The 17,032-nt window shown below is 44.5% G+C and overlaps 1 long non-coding RNA gene across 1 annotated transcript in view; it reads right to left on the bottom strand.

Annotated features, from left to right (window-relative positions):
• The window catches only part of LOC109268086 (uncharacterized), a 30,385-nt gene extending 14,119 nt beyond the window's left edge, over positions 1-16,266 (bottom strand). Inside the window, exons 1-2 of the long non-coding RNA XR_002080463.2 lie at positions 16,173-16,266; positions 12,232-12,335 (exon numbers count right to left, since the gene is read on the bottom strand). This is a non-coding gene — a long non-coding RNA (uncharacterized LOC109268086). The remainder of the gene's footprint in view (positions 1-12,231; positions 12,336-16,172) is intronic.
• Positions 16,267-17,032: the final 766 nt, after the last annotated feature.

Raw genomic sequence — 17,032 nt, 5'->3', positions numbered from 1 at the left:
TCACAGGGTCTGTTGCAAAGCAAAACAGGAGAATATACACAAAGCACCAAGCAGGGGAGTGCACACTTGATTTTCAATAAATATTACTACTGATACTATTATTGCTGGTGTTATTAATGAGACTAAGGCTTACACGAAAAAAGCTGCTTCCAGTTATTGGAAGTACTCCAAATCCAAATATTATTTCATGTCAGAGAAAACACGGTTAATTCAGACGGCTGTGGGTGAGACAAATTCAGAGAGCACTCAACAGCTTTACATCGTTGCAGCTCCTCAAATGTTAAATTGAGCTGGTGACATGGCCCCCTCAGCCAGTCACACACGTGGGACAGCTGCCCATTCACACAGCACTCGCTCACTTGGAACTAGGAGGAACCGGGTCCTGTCCTCCTCTCCTGTATTCCCCCAGAATTGGGGTCTTAGCGCTGACTGCGCACTTCTCTTGCTGACCCTGTGAAAGTCTCTTCTCTTCCAAGGTCAAGTTCAGGAGGCTGGTGAGGATAATCTCCAACACTAACCCCCTGTGACCATTATTCTTTCTTACTGTGACAGTCACTCTACTGCGAAGCTGAATTCCCAAAGGCAGAGGAAGAACCATCTCAGTAAGGAGCCACCTCTCTGGGGCTCACTGGGCCTCTAGTCCAAAGTCCTGTGCTTTTCTGTTTCCTTCCATGAGGGTATCACCTCTTTCTTGTCCATCTCCAATGTGTCCCCAAATGTTGTTTGATTCCATGAATTACAAAGAAGTGTGTTTGGAGACGCTCAAAACAACCCCTTGGGAATATGAAACCAAACTGGGACATTCAAAGGCAAGAGTGTCATTTGCAGTCAAAAAATCATGATAAAAGCATTACAATACTGGAGATTCCCAAGGGTCTGAGGACTACTGAGGCTGGAGAAGCAGGCTCTGAGGTCTGTGCTGGCCAGGGCCAGGAAGCACACACCTTGCACAGTGGGCGGTGAGACAACAGAACCAATAAGACGTTCTCAAATTAGGAGAGGTAAATTTGGAATAGCAGACCAACTGCCAGCAACTACTGAGCTCTCCAAAACAAATTAGCTCAATTCAATTCTCCTTCATCAGAAGTTGGTTAGTTAGATAGAGTTAATATCATCCCTCCCCCTTTCCATTTCTCCCTCATTGGGAGAGCTGAAAGAATCCCAGGAAAACATCCTGGTCCAGCGACTGTGCTAGAAATTAATTTTGGAGACTGAAAGGTTGCCATGACTTGTGTGGGGACACCAATCTAAAATGCTGGGGGTGAGAGGGTGGCTGAGAAGCATGGGCTATCCTCCAGGTCACACGTTCATTCATTCATTTATCCATCCCACCCAGCAACATTTGCAGATGGCCGCATGGCAGGCACGGGGGTGAGGGGCAGCATGAGGGAGGTAGCAAAGATGGCCTGTAGGAGCACCAGGAGAAAAACCACAGGGCCTCACAGGGGCACAAAGCACAGTGCCAGGAAAGAAGCAGCAAGGGGGAGAGCGTTTCTGGCTGGTGGCATCCCAGGATCTGGGCTTGGAAAAACGAACAAGGCTTTGGTGAGCAGAGAGGAGGAAAGGCCAGTGCTGCTGGAGAACCCAGGCTCAGCAGGCCCAGAAGGTGGGAAACCCCACAGGAGCCAGTGCACTGGCTCCTTCCTGGCTCCGCCGGGGCCAGCACCCAGGTTTCCTACAGCTTCACTTCACCACGCCAGGCGCTGACAGGTAATAGTTGTCCCTTGACTGCACCCTGGAATCAGTCAGCCCTCCTCAGTAGTGTAAACACTACTGTGCTGAGTCCTACCTCCAGAAAGTCTACTTAAGGCACTGAACTGGGGGTGTGGCCGGGGCATCAGGACATGTCACAAGCTGCCCAGGAGCTTCTCGTTTTGACCGGGGATGAGAACACCTGCTCCAGGTGATCCTCACTGCTCCAGGCCCTGGCAGAAACCACGTGGCCTTCACCCAGCCTCCTCTGCACCCCTGAGCAGTCCAAGAGACGACAAGCGGCTCCAGGAAACGTGAAGACCTGTACCCCACACTGGAGGGGCGGGATGGCATGGTGGCTCCTGTCTTGGGGTGCCTCCTGCACACGCTACTTAGTGACTCTGGCAAGTACACACCTCTCTCAAGCTCTGGTCCCCTCCTAGTAACAGTGACCACACAGAAAGAGCAGTGATGGTAGAACACTGGGGTCCCACATCTGTTTGAGAATCTAAAAGCTTCGGATTCTGTCCTGAAAAGAACGTACCTGCCCATACCCAAATGTGAATCCCTTTTCAAAAGTCAGCAGACTCCACAAAGATCCTCCACAGACCGAGGTTAGGCACGCCTCCTGCAAAGGGTTTGAGGCTTGCCTCTCGCTGGCTCCAGAAATTTTGCTCTGGTTAGGGTTTCATTCACGCTCAAGCTCTTCTGAACCTGTTCAGCTCTCTTCAGATCACGAGGTGGGGTGGGGGGAGGGGGGGCGGTTGGCAAGACTGGTTAGGAGCGCTGAGTTTCAACCAGGCTGTGCAACAGATACGTAAACAGAGCAAGGTGAACGCGGAGGCCGCTGCATGGTGAAGAGAATGAGAACCAGATGCCCCAGTTCAGGGAAGAGTGGAGAGAAAGACAGCTGCCCGAGGGGGCTGCTCTGTGGCTTACCCCTAATCAAGGCTCCCAAGGAACAAAACCAGAGGAAGGCAAGACGGGAAATCACCGCCTCGGAAGGACTGGGAGTGGGAAGGTGGAGGTGAGGGAGCGCCGAGGTCAGAGAGAGAAGAAAGGCGGTCTTTTCAGAAGCCTTAAAAGAAGACCTGGGGGAACCGGACAAAACATGTCAGTCAATAGGTATTACTGATTTCCTAGCAGAACAGCAGGCGCTGTGGATCAGCTAAGCAGGAAAGCACCCTCCCTGAGGAGTCATTATATAAATTCCTGTTGTGTCCATAGATGCGGGAGGCACTCATTCAAAAAGAAAATATGTTTTATGAATTTACCAGTGGTGATGTTTCTCCTCCAAGCCCTGCTGATAGCCCGGTACCCAGAGCTCTCCTCTCCGGCTGGGCTCATGTCCTCCGGGCCTTCAACCACATCCTATTCTTGCTGCCCCCACATCCCCTTCCCGAGCTCTTACTCATATTGTGCACCCTAGAGCTGCCCGACCCTTCCCCTCCTTCCAGATGGATTCTGTGTGTTCCTCAGAGCTCGGTTTTGCCACCTTTCAGGAAGCTGTCTCAGATTCTTTTCATGCACTCTGGGAACACACAGTTTTTCCATCCTCTGCACTCCTATGATGCTGACTTGTCTGTAACACCCCTCTGGTATTATTTACACACTTCTTTGTCTTATAAATATAACAAAATAAAAAGGAGAGAGGAGGTCACTAACCACAGCGGAGGTTTATAGAAGGGAAGTTGTATTTAATGGTGGTCTCCTCAGCTCCACTGAACATCTTTGGATATACATATTTGGGAGCAAGACACAAGGCAAATTCAGTCACTTTATGTCAGTGTTTGCAAAGGTACGGTCCACAGACACTAGTATATGAATCACTTTAATGGCTTATCGAAAAATGCAGAACAAAGTTTTCATACAAGGAAGCAGAATTCTAGAAAGAAAAAAGTCTATGAGTTTTAAAAAAAAGGCCCTGGGACTTCACAGAAACGTTGGAAAGGTATTTGGACTTTCATAAGCTAGAATTCCCAAAATGGGAGTTGGGAGCTATGTCAAGCCTAGATCTCAAGGAGCACAAACATCCCAGCTGAGCCTGAGGTGTGCCTTGCATTTCCTGCACTGGAAGGTAAACTTGTAGCAGTTAAAACTTTCATAGTACACCCCTAGCTCCATGCCCTACAGTTAGAAAGTGTTGGGGTGTGTGTGTGTGTATATAATATACCTATATATGTATCTGAGTTATGGGAATTGACAGTTTGAGAAGAGTGTAAAATAATAGAGAATTGGTCCAAATACAAGCCACACAAAACACCAACATCTTGAAAAAGAAAAAAATAAGAAAAATATTGTAAGGGGATTGACCCAATTTTGGAAATTAGTATCTCAGTTTTAAAAAGTTATGCATGGAATATCAACACATATTATATATATAATTATATATATAATATATATCAGCTTTTATATCTTGATCTATATCTGTATCTATATCTATATATCTATTCCCAGAGAACAGAATAAATTAAAGTGGTCTACTAGAGCATCTCAAAGTTGTTTTCCATCAATTTACGGGTTCCGTATTTGAGGACTGTGACATCTTGTTTTGCAAGCAGCATAATTTGGAAATGCTTGCTCATCCTTAAATTTGGAGGTCGATAATTTCCTATTGGATACGTTGACTTTACCAAGTGTCTCAAACTGCCATCAATATATAGATAAGGTCTCAGAGTGAACTACAGTCTGATGTTGTAAGGTCTGGGCTACATTCCACATGTGGCAGAATATCACCCCCAGTCAATTTCAGAATTTACATCTGGGTCAAGTGCCTGTGAGTGTTGACACATTGGAGGAGTTGAGCTTTCCATTGGTCAGCAGTGGGTAGTGGTGCCACAGAACTCCATTACGTGCTCCAGCTGTTCAGTACACAGTATAGGGTTCCTGGAATGACCATATGAACCGGATTCAAAGTAAAGAGCCCCACTGAAGTTCCACCATACCCTCATCCCCATCGCCTATCACCTAAAGGGATAATGTCAATCCACTGGTTTTGGCCTCTGACACTGTTTGTGTATTAGCCCTACCTCCGTATCTACATCACAGATTTCTCTGTCTGTCACATCAGCCAGAGATGTGTCACATCAGCCAGAGATGTCACATCTCAAATCTTTTAATTCAGGACAAAAAGTATAGGAATAGAATTGAATATTGTAATTAAAATTCTTAAAACCACCTAAATAGACACAAACGACATGTAGTCACAGTTCCCTAAACCTTGCTTCAAGGTCATATCAATATCAATCTCAAGGTGACATCAACATGTTTATACACAATTCAACTTTCTCAGTTTATATTTACTGCTGACCAACCACCTGTAATGAAAAGAGCTTCTGAGCTGTCAAGAAGACAGGATTCAGTACATGAAAAGTTCACTCTAGAGCTCTCAAGAGGGTGGGGAGAACTTCTGATCCCCCAGAACTTCTTTTTGAGGCAGCACCTGAGTCTCCACTGAAGAGCTGGGAGTTGCCACTCCAGTTTCCCTGTGATCAGCTCCTGTAAGCTCTTAGAGTGACACAATTCATGGCACCTGGTCTTTGTGACCATAGTGTTCATGAGTATTCAGCCATCTATCACTGGGGTGCTGCTCAATTGTTTGACTGCTTATCCCTTGCCCTAAGATAGTCCAAACATGGTAGTGCAGATTGGAGCGGCAGAGGAGAACCAATATCACAGGGTGTCATGTGCTACAACACACAAATGGACCCAATGCTATAGCTTTCACTTTGCCTAAACAAAGGAGGTAAAGTCAGACTGGGTGCTCGGGGACAGGTGATGGAGAGCTAGCAAAAGCTGGGGGCACAGCATATGCAAAGGACCAGAGGCCCACAGTGTCACTATAAAGCACCAAAAGAGGAAGAGGAAGAGGAAGTAGAATGAGGGATATGACATCAGAGAGCTTAAGACCCAAATGCTAAGGACCTTAAATGCTAGGCTAAGCAATTTGGGCTTCACTTGAAAGCGATGGGGATACACTGAAGGCTTTTGAGTTAAGGAGTATCACAGTCCAATGTGACTTTTAAAAAGATAATACTGATCTCACTGAGGGGTATGGGTAAATTGGAGAGGTGTGGAATCAGAGATAAGAAAATCTGTTACAGGATTTTATTTAAACAGACCAGGAGAGAGGCTGTAAGAATGCATTTGGTTTTGAAAAATACATACAAAATAAATTCAGTTGACTATTGTCTAATTGAAATTTGTTGTGTGTGTGTGTGTGTGTGTGTGTGACAGAGAGAGAGAGAGAGAGAGAGAGACAGAGAAGACAAAGATCCTAAAGATTCAATATTTGTTGTATTATTAAGCTAAAAAAATATGTGGCCCAAGGCAGCAATGATGAGTAGAAATGGAGTGGATATTGGGTGTGGGGCCTTGGTAGTCCTATTGATGCCACCAGAGAGAAGGAGATTGGGCTCCGGAAATAGAGGTGAGAATCATGGGCAGCCCCACTCTTGATTTTGGCTCAAGTCATGATTTCATGGTTCGTGAGTTCAAGCCCTGCGTTGGGCTCCACGCTGGTGATGTGGCGCCTGCCTGGGATTCTGTGTCTCCCTCTCTCTCACTGCCCCTCCCCCACTCACGTGTGTGTGCTCTCTCTCTCTCTTAGTAATAAATAAATAAAAACTCTTAAAAAAATAAAAATAAAAGAGGGCTATAAGGGACACAGCCCTAGGAGGAGACTGATGAGTCAGAAAAGTAGAAAGTGACCCAGGAGAGCAGAGGGGCAGAGACCCAAGGAAAATAAAGGAACAGCAATGGGAAATGCCTCAAGGGTCACCATCATAGGCCACTTCTTCCATTATAGTGACAGTGACATTTGGAGCATGCACCCACCCCCCTCTAAAATAAGACTCAACTTTTGATCTGACTGCAGTGTGACAGGTCTTCCAGGTGTCACCCAGAAGTCAGCTCTCAACAGGCTCTCAGCTGTGGTAGCCGTGGGAGAGAAAGGGACGGTCCCTATCACCTTTCTAACGTAGATGGACATAAAGTTAGGGATGTGCTTCATCTAGGATAACCAACTGTACTGGTTTGCCAGGACACAGGAACCAGGACAGTATAGAAGGATCGCTTCTTTCCGAGCCAATGGTAACTATGGGAACCAGAGTCCGAGGGCTGATCGGAGGTCAGGTCCCACACATCGTCTGGACTCCACACAAGGGGAGGCAAGGTCCTTTTGGGGGCAATGGGTCCTCTTCATTTGAAGGGGTCTTGATTCTGGACTTTTCCAAGGCTAAGCAAGAACCCTTCAGGAATTTCCTGGGGCAAATACCTGGAGCTAACACCTATCCCAGCAGTAAAGATCGCAGAACAAGTTGGCCTTTGCCAGTTTCATACCAGCCTCCTGATGATTCCCTGCCCTGTGTAGGTAACCACAGGCTTGGGGTGACAGGGTATTTCTGCACCCTACAGGTCTTATGCACCCTACCTCCCACTGGTTCCCACGTCTCTGCTGCCTCAGCCAGTGTAGACACATCCTTAACCACTCTCATGCCATTGTCTCCACGACCCATCTTGGCTTAGGCTTTTCCTTGCCAGTATGCTCTCTCTACTCTCCCAACAGAACTAGTAATAAGAAACAAGATTGGCGCAATGTAATGTATAACAAATATTTTAGTTCAAAGGAGGTTCTCATCATGTCTGGTTGGTTTGTTAAGGAGGTGGATCCCCGTTCATCTGTCTCCCCATATGATGAAAGTAATTCACAGCTGTAAAACACTGTGGCTCCCTGAATCACGACTTATTTATATTCTGGCCCATGACCATATCTTTCCTTCTCCACCTCCTCCCTGTTGTCATCTCTGCCCTGGTCTTGAGAAGGAGACCTGCCATCAGGCAGGACTCACAAGGAGCTGGTTCTAAGAACATGCCAGTCTCTTGGCTGAATTTCTATAGGCCATTAATTTCCCTGGGCCCATATCCAGAAGGAGGAGAAAAGGGGGACAGGGAGAAGAGAAAGTTCAAGAGCAGTACATGGATCTCATGCTTTCCTACATCTCCCCACAGTTGAGCAGCATTTACCACTTTGAAAGGAGAACATCCTGTCTCCTGGCCACTCACTTCTGCCCCTCACTCTGCCCAGCACCCTGCAGCTGGGACGGGTGGCAAACAGGGACATTCTCCTCTGTGCAGAGTATAATCTGGGAAAGGGAAGGAGGGCAGCTCTCTCCCAGTACAGGAGATTCATCCAGACCTTACTCCCCCAAGTGTTTATTCTTCTTTCTGACCCCACAGAGAAAAAAAAAATCAATTTTAAAATACCAATTAAAAATCCCTTCTCCCAGTGCGTATTTGGTTACAGTAGTCTACATCATGCTCCCCTCCTTACAGATGTGTAATTGCCCTGAAAGCAGAGTTGTCCAGAAGTGAAATATTAAATAATTCAAACCTAAAATGTTCCAGAGGTAGAGCAAAGAGGGCCGGGTGTGTGTAAGTAACATACGATGTAGAACCAGGAAAAACACACACACGCACACAAAGCATGCGCAGTGCACTTTTGTGACTGCTAAAACTATAACATCTGGAATGCCATTCTGGAAACCTTCCAGATGTTTTCCATGAGGAACACTTTGTAAAAATTGTTAGCCTTCTAGGCATTTGTGAATTTTGTAAGGAGAGTACACTCCCAGGCCCACATAGGAGCAAATATGGGATTATAAAGTGCTAAATGCTTTTCACAACTGTATAAGCAATAATGCGCTTTGGGTAAATATTCAGGGAAAATTATTTTTACAGACTAAGTGAATGGATATGTTCCAATCTGCAATTAGATTTGTATTTCAGAGAAATCAAGGAATGCAGGACAGCTCGTCTTAAGGCAGCCTGCCTGGGAGCCAAAGCTCCTAACCTGGGCAACATCACACATCCTGGTCATTAATTTCTTCGTTTGTAGTCATTCCAACACTGGAAGAGGCTAACGTAGTTTCATAGCTTGTTATATTTATCTTCCTTCCCGAGGATTTTTATACTGCATTTTATAAATCCGGCTTCAATTTATGTGTAAGCCCCATAATCATTAGCTTAATGTTGAAAGAAAGAAAGAAAGAAAGAAAGAAAGAAAGAAAGAAAGAAAGAAAGAAAGAAAGAAAAAAAGAGAAAGAAAGAAAGAAAGAAAGAAAGAAAGAAAGAAAGAAAGAAAGAAAGAGAGTGAGCTTGCGAAGAAAAAAACCCACTCCAACAACAATGCTTGGGAAGCCCTTGGAAGAATTGTTAGTTTTTAAAATGCATAATATATAAACATCTTAAAGGAATACCCAGCGTCTCTTTTGAAATCAGAAATTATGTGAAGCAAGGAAAGAATCATAAAAGCTTATTGATTTCCTGAACCCACTGAGTAAAAGTATTTTTAAACCATGATTCACATAAGGGATACATTTGACACATCAAGAGAAACTGGAAACCAGGCTCCATGCAGCCACATCAGATACTGCTCTGAGCCGAGTTTGTTTACCATTACAAAGTGAAAAGAAATTTGCTTTTCCTCCCCTGCTCCCTTTCCCTTGAGGATGGCGATTTTTATTGATTTTGTCCTTCTTTATAAAAAAAAAAAGTCGAAGTTAAATGTCCATGATAAACTAATCAGAAGCCCTGACATTTCTGCATATTGCTGCTGTCCATCCTATGTGGGCCTTGACCCCAAACCCAGAGACAGAGTTCCTGAGGTCTTTTTGTTTTGAGATCCTAACGGTTTCCACTTCCTCAAAAAAAAAAAAAAAATCCGTCAACTGCGATCTGCAAGATACTCCCAGAAAAGATCTGGAAAAGCAGAGCCTTTCAGTAAATAGGTGAGATGTCTGACCTGGAGGCCATGAGAAGGGCCCAGAGAAGACAGGCCCAGCAGACGTCCAGAGGGCTATGGGAACTTTAGCACAGGATGATGGTCTTCCCCCTGCCTGTCACTTCTTTGTCTCTTTCATTTGAACTCCTCCTCATCACTTGCATGGCATCTCCACCAGGAGAGCTTTTCTGGGGCAATAGTAAGTCAATAGTAAAATGGAGACGCACAGCCCAGCAAGGCAGAAGAAAGTAGGAGCATCTTCCATTTGCTTATTCCATAGAGTCCTGGTGAGCCAGCCCTGGGGTCTCGGTGTCTCACTGGGACTCCCTCATTCCTATGTCTGTTGAAATTCAAAGGAGAAAGAGACACACTGCCACATTTTGCTGTGACACAGACACTTTCTCAGGTGGTTGGTTTCGAAACACCATGCTTCGCACAGGTTACCCTCAGCTCTCAGTTGCTGGTACGTGAAAAGAACAGAAAGCTAAGGATATCCCAACTCTACTTCAGGACTGCTTCAAAGACAAAGGAAAAGAAATGAGAAATGGGAAAATGCCCAACGAATCAGAAAATATCGCAAGGTCAACCCACCTGGTATAAATCAGTGTGCACAGTTCCAGAGGGTCGCATAGAAACCTCACGCTCAGGTGTAATTTGCCCATCCCGAAGTATTTTTCCTAGTAGTGCCAAATGCCATAATGCTCTCTGTCAGTGATTTGAAATTATTCTATAAGCTACATATCGGGTACACTATTGTTAATGAAATGCACACAAGATGATGAACAACTTCCTTTTCCTGCTGGAGCCCCAGCTGCAAGCAGTGCCTGGATCCTTCGTGCTGTAAATCAGCCCTTTGTACTCCAGGAGGATTCAATGAGCTGCAGGTGTGGGCTTGTGGAAGGCCGCCTGGGATTAGGTAGCAGCATTTGATATGAGATCCCAAGCAGCACTGGCAATCTACACGCCACATGCGGCCACAGGCTTTGGAGAAAGCAAAGGGAAAACGCTGATGAAATGTGGCACGGGACCATGGAATGCAATGTCAAACTTTCACATCTGCAGGACAAGAAAGAGAGTTCCTAATTTTACAGTGATGATGTCATTGAGAATTCATGACAGTGGAAATGATGGGCCAAGGTTTGCAAACTTAACCACTTAGGAGGTTGCTAACCGAAGGTTGAGCTTTTCAAGGGACAGTGCGGGTTTAAGTGTAGTGCTGCTTTGCCTTCCTGGCCTGAGGCATCACTGGGGTGTGTGTGTGTGTGTGTGTGTGTGTACACACGTGTGTGTGTGAACATGTGTGCACACATCTGCACACAGGCACTAGAGAGATGGGACAGGAAAAGAAGTTTTATTTGAGAGGTGATGCTTTGCACAGGCATATAAAGCTAATGCTTTGCATGCCAAATGTGTCCTTAAAAATATACTGTCTCTGTGTAATTCAGCATAAAACATTGCTAGCTGTCCTTAATAACAATATATTTTTTAAAGATTGATTTCAGACACTCTAGAAAGTCACCAGCCAAAAAAAACCATCATAATTGCACACTTTCTCCTCAATGTTAACTACCGAGAAGCTCTTCTTTTTAAATATTTTCTTCTTACTTGGGGCTGAAGAGACGTGCAAATAAGTCTGGTTTTGTTATTAGCATGCTGATAAAATATATATTGAAGAAAACATATCTTTAATTTTTTAAGAGTCTGTTTTTCATTAGCTTATCTTGATAGTTTAAGTTAATCATTATTTTCAACCATATATGATTTAGATATTATGTCATTAATTCATGTATAGTCCATCTGAGTAATGATTGTGGTTTTCTACTTTACAAATTCATCTACTTCACCAAGAAACCAAGAGAGTCAAATTCCATGCAACATCTGGTTTCCATTGAATGTAATTGCCATTTGCAGAGTTATAATCATGTGTTATTGTAAGGACCACGGTGTCAATCACTTCCCTAATGGGGAAAATTCAATGCCTAAATACCTGGGAGAACAAGAAGCTGACTTAAACAGGTGCATTCAGACACTGGGTTTTAAGTAGAATTCTAGCCTACCCATTTAAATAAATCATTTTAAGGAGAAACAATATTCTTTCCATCCCCTGTAGCAAGGGAAAGCATAATACCCAGGGCCTCAATCTCCCATGCTCAGTTCCAGTACTATATCACATTTAATCTTTTTTAAAATGTACAAATATGTCCGTATCGTACTGACTCCTCATGTGGCGTGCACTTGGTGGGAACCCCTCAAGGCCAGGCAGGAGTTTTGAAGACTTTCTGGGGATGAGGACATCTTCTGTTCTTCCTGCCTTACATGAACTCAGTCATCTCTTTTATAACGCAAACAGGCTAAGCTCGATGTAAAGAAAATATTAAGGGCTCAAAACTACCAAGGTTATTATAGTCCTTTCTAGCCCAAGGGGTTTTTGCTGGGATAATCACGTAAGAGGTTAAAAAATCACGAGGCGCTGTGTTCTCATGTGCAATATGTAAGCACTTTATGGCAAAAAGTGAATCACATCTCCGTGACCTCAATCCCCATTGTGTTCCTAAGCCAAGCCTTGTTTGAACTGGTAAACGTTTGGCCACTTCACTGAGAGAACATTTCCGAAGGCAAAAATAACATGCCAGGAATTGTGCTGGACATTAAGGATGCAAAGATGAATAGGACAGAATCTAGAGCACAGGTAACATGGTAACATGCAGTAGAAATAGGCCCATGTGTCATGGCAGCAGAGCAGGGTCATTTTATCCCACCTGATTGAGGAGGATCAGGGAGTCCAAGAAGACGTCCTGGAGGAGGTAAGAGCTGAGCCAGGTCTTAAAGGATAAGCAGGAGTGGAAGGCTTCCTGTATGTGAGCTGTAATAAAGACATGTGATTTTAGCTGCTGCTAATGAAATGTTTATGGGAATAAACTTCATGATTCAATACAAACACTGTATAAAGGTAATTTACAATCCCTTTCAGTTCATTCATTCACATACTTATACAGAGGCTAGTTACTAACCTACTCACTGAACCTACTCTTCTCATGCATAAGGACTTAGGATGCAGAACAGAAGCAGTTTCTATTATCTTTGGCATTATCGTTACCATAAAACCATCTTAGGTCTGAGGAACACTCTGCAATCCACAAAAGACTTTCGAAGACGTTTTATTTTCTTATTATAATAGGGAAGGAAGCGCAAACAACAGATGAACTGCATTGCAATTCACAGATCTTAAAAGGTCACGGGTGAAGAAAGGCCTAGAACCCGGGTCTTTAACTTCCATTCTAAGACTAATTGGCTTAAAATGTGCAGCTTCACCTCGATGAGGAGGTAGGAAGGGAAACCTTAGCACCTGGCCCATCGTTGATGTTCGCCGTAACTGAACAGATGAACACATTCCCAGCTCTTAATTAGACATGCATATGGAGAAGGCTCATATACAGAAACTCCAAACCAGAGCTGACATTCTGCACCATTTCTACTGGGGTCTATCATGCGCTTTGAGACCATATTGACGGCACTGTTACTCTCACGCTTTTCCTTCTTTTCAAGCAACTAGTCGAAGGGTTCCACATCCCTGAGGCACTTCCAGACTCTCAGCTGGTGAGATAACCCAGAAATGCTTGCAAGGATGGCCTGATGAGGCAAGCTGCGATGAATGAGTGCTTGTAAATAAACATGAGGATAATTAATAAGGGGCAATGTCAATAAAATAAAAAAACTTCCAAAACAGGAAGGTAAGGATTAGAGAGCCAGTGTAAGTGAGTGGCACTGGATCAAGACCAGGGATCCTGGCCCATGGGTTGTTTGTTTAGCCCCTATGAGCCCCGAGTGTTGTCATCTGCTCAGCCCCTCCCCCCACACCCCAAAAGCTTGTTGCAAGAATCGACAGAAATATCTAATATAAAGCTGTGCAAATTATAAATAGTGAGCAAATTCAAGGAAGTTGTCATTATCCCTGACAAATTGAGAGGTGCTTCCCTTTCCACCCAAGGCTGCCAGATACTGGTTTATAGTAATAACATCTGTCCGGCGGAGGCCCCACTGAAGATCATAAGACCCACGGAGGCAGGAATCCGGTTTCTAGGTTCTCTGAAGTGCAGATGAGGGCTCTTTCTCCGAAAACTCCTGTTGCTTTTTTGGTTTTAGTTTTTAGTTTCTTTTTTTTTGTTTGTTTCTTTCTTTGTTTAGGAGAGAGATAATGACTGAATTCCAAGGGACTTTAAGGCTCCTTGAGTCTACAGCTTCCAGAATGCCCAGGTGCTGGCTATAACTCGCAGAGTCCCATACTGCGACATGGCAGAGCACGTGACATTCAGAAGCTTTCCCCCGACATTGTATCCCAAAGCTTCTCAGAAGGCAGCCAGTGGGAGGCTTTTCAGCCTCAGGATTAACGACTGGCCCTCTTTGTTGGAACTGCTGGGAGAATCCGTGCTCAAACACGCGTGTGCACATGACGGCAGTTCACAACAGGTAATGACACGGATAACAAAAGGCCTCTTGAAGGCGCTCGGTCCCCAGAAATTCCTCAGAGTATAAAAGAAGGCAAAGTGACAGACAGTTATATCGGTGTCACCTATGGAAAAGAATCTCCTCCAGGATTAGTTGTCAGGACAGCTGAGGATCAGCTCCAAGGCACACCAATCATCAGTTGTGGGGGACGTAGGTTAAGTTCCTGGCCTTTTCTTGGCCTCAACTTGCAGACCAATACAATGGGGGCAATATTTCTTGCTGTTATACTTTATGGGATAATTATAATAATTAAATATGAAAATTAATCATAAACTCCAAAGTGTTATATTCATTATAGTCAGTAGATCAACAAATGTGTATATACAACATGCCCTATCACCAAGCATCCATAGATGGCTCTACATCGTATAATAAGAGCTGATGTTCACTGCACACTTGCCACATGCTTGCACTGTGCCCAGCTGGTCACAGGTTTTCACCCGTCTAATTCTCACAACGGACCGATGTGGGCACCACTACTGTCTCATATTATCCAGGCCCAGATTGCTTACGTAAAAAGTAGCACAGCTCACAAATAGTACAGCCAGGTTTGGACCCAGGAAATTAGCTCCTGTGGTCCTCGCCTGTGTCCTCAACCACTATGCTATATGGCCTCTCCTGTATACAGGATGAGACACACAACCACGTGCATTTTTAAACTCTCTGTCTTGAAACAACTTCAGACCTATGGAAAAGTTGCAAGAATAGTACAAAGATTTCCCTAAATATTTTTCACCAAGATTCGCCAAATGTTAACACGTTAGCATATTTGCTTTATCATTCTCCCCCCCATACATTCACGTGTTTACATTTTTCTAAACCCTTGGAGAGTTAAGTTGTAGACATGAGGCCTCTTTATGTCTAAATACCTCTGTACATTTCCTACAAACAAGGACATTCCCTTATACAACTCCAATATAATTACTACAATCAGAAGTTAACATTGGTACCGTATTATGGCCTGCATTTGAGATCGTATTCACGTTCGGCTAATTATCTCAGTAGTATCCTTTATAACAACAGCTTTGTGGGTGTTTTTTTTTTTCTTAATTTTTTTGCCCCAGATCCCATTGAGGATCACATGTTGCCTGACCTTCACATTTTTTAAGGCAACTGAATTCAGTCTTTTCTTGTGTTTTCCCCTGATTAGATTCAGGTTATGCATTTTTGGCCAGCATACCACAGAAGTGATGATGTGTCCTTCTCGGTGCATCATATCAGGAAGCATATGATATCTATTTGTCCCATTACTGGTGATGTAAAAACACATATATCTTTAAACCATAGCCCTTACCCCGTAACACATCTCCCCAGCTGCCCAGGGAGCTCCCTAAGGGTGGGGCAGGGCCTGATTCGTGTGCGCATTCTCCACCACACCCTGCATGGGCTATATACTCAGTCTGTGCTCAGTTTTCTCATTTCTGACTCAGTCTTTCCTGGTGATTCTTTCATGGTCACTCCCTATAACGACAGAGTCAAGGACCAGCCTACCTGTTTCCTCCTTCATTCATTCTACAGGTGAACTCAATTTAAGGAGCACCTTTTCCAAGTCAGGCCCTGACCCAGATGCTGGGGAATACAGGGATAAACGAAATACAGCCCTGTGGCCCTCGGGAGATGGCACTTGCCCACACAATCACCAGAAGGAAGACAATGACACATTCACCCCTCCTCCACCGGCGAGCTCTCTCCCTCCTCTCGTCCCTGTCCTTCACCTCCGCAGTCACACCTTCTTTCCCAAAAATCAGGGTCCTGCTATTGTGTCATGAATCACTCAGTATCAAGTGTCAGAAGCTTCTAATAAGTTAATGTGTTTCCTTCCTGATTGCATGTTTGGTATTATCAGCAATTTCTCAGAAACGAGATCTTACCCAAAGAAGAGATTTCTTGTGGTGAGAACGCCAGGAGGGAAGAAGGTTTCTGGCCAGCAGTGCCATTCATGACACCCCATGCCTCATGCCATAGTGGGTGTCCCCTGCCTTATTGTTCTGTGAGCATGACCCCTATAAAGAACTCAGCCCCCAATCACCCTGTGGGATGGAGAGGTCCCAATATAGACATCATGCCTGTGCTCTCCAAGGAACAGCTAAATAAGGCAAAAAAGGAAGAAATGGGACCGACACCATCTTTATGCCACCAAAAATGTCTTTGGTTTGTCCCTTGGACTTAATTAGAAAATGCAGAATCAAATCACCTATTCATTTGTTGAAAAGCTGGTCCTGTAAAGTATCACGCTCAAGGTGATCCAGGATGCAAGGAAATCATGCTCCTGCCCTTTTGGAGTTAGCCAGCACATGCAGTAGGCGTCCAGCAAACCTATCAACATGTCACTGCCCACCGATATGTCATAATAGCCTTTGACAAGTGCACGTTACCGTCCACTCAAGAGCTGGTGATTAAAGAGAAAAAGCAACACAAAGTGCTGCTTTCAAAGAAAGTGGTCTTACTCTCTGGGGGCGGGGCACATGCTGAGCCCCCAGCAGCTGTGCAGACAGACAGGAGGCCGGACCAGCAAGGTTAAGAGCACGGGCTCTGGAGTTCAAGGGCCTGGACTGTGGTGCCAGCTCTAACGCTTGCAAGCTGGGGACTGCAGATAAATTATTTAGCTGAGCTAGCTAAATTGCCCTCCCTGTAAAACTCCAGTCTTAACAAAACCTTTCTCATAATGTTCTGAGGACTGAGCTAGATAATTCTCTAAGTTGTCTAGCTGTGCTACCAGACAGATAATAAATCCTCAAGAACTGATAGCTATACTTGGATGCCTTAGGCTTTCTGGGGCTGGGGGCCTCAGTATAATGAGTATCTACTCCACCTCTACGTGGGCCCCGCATTTCTAAACAACAGGGCAGCAAGGGGAAATCTTCTATAAAACTCTACTGATATGTTTTTATAGAGGCCTATGAAAATCTGTATAAATTCTGTATATCTATAGAATATTCTAGATATCTATAGACATTTGAAATTTCTATATCAAAGATGGGGGAGGGGGCAATGCTCCCTGATGTCAAAGGTCCCAAAGGAATCCTCTTGAAGAGCTCCCTTTAAAAGGTGCTA

This window comes from Panthera pardus, unplaced genomic scaffold (genome assembly GCF_024362965.1).
Source record: "Panthera pardus isolate Hobbes unplaced genomic scaffold, ASM2436296v1 HiC_scaffold_26, whole genome shotgun sequence".
Classification (NCBI taxonomy): domain Eukaryota; kingdom Metazoa; phylum Chordata; class Mammalia; order Carnivora; family Felidae; genus Panthera; species Panthera pardus.
This window is presented reverse-complemented; position numbering and strand designations above follow the sequence as displayed.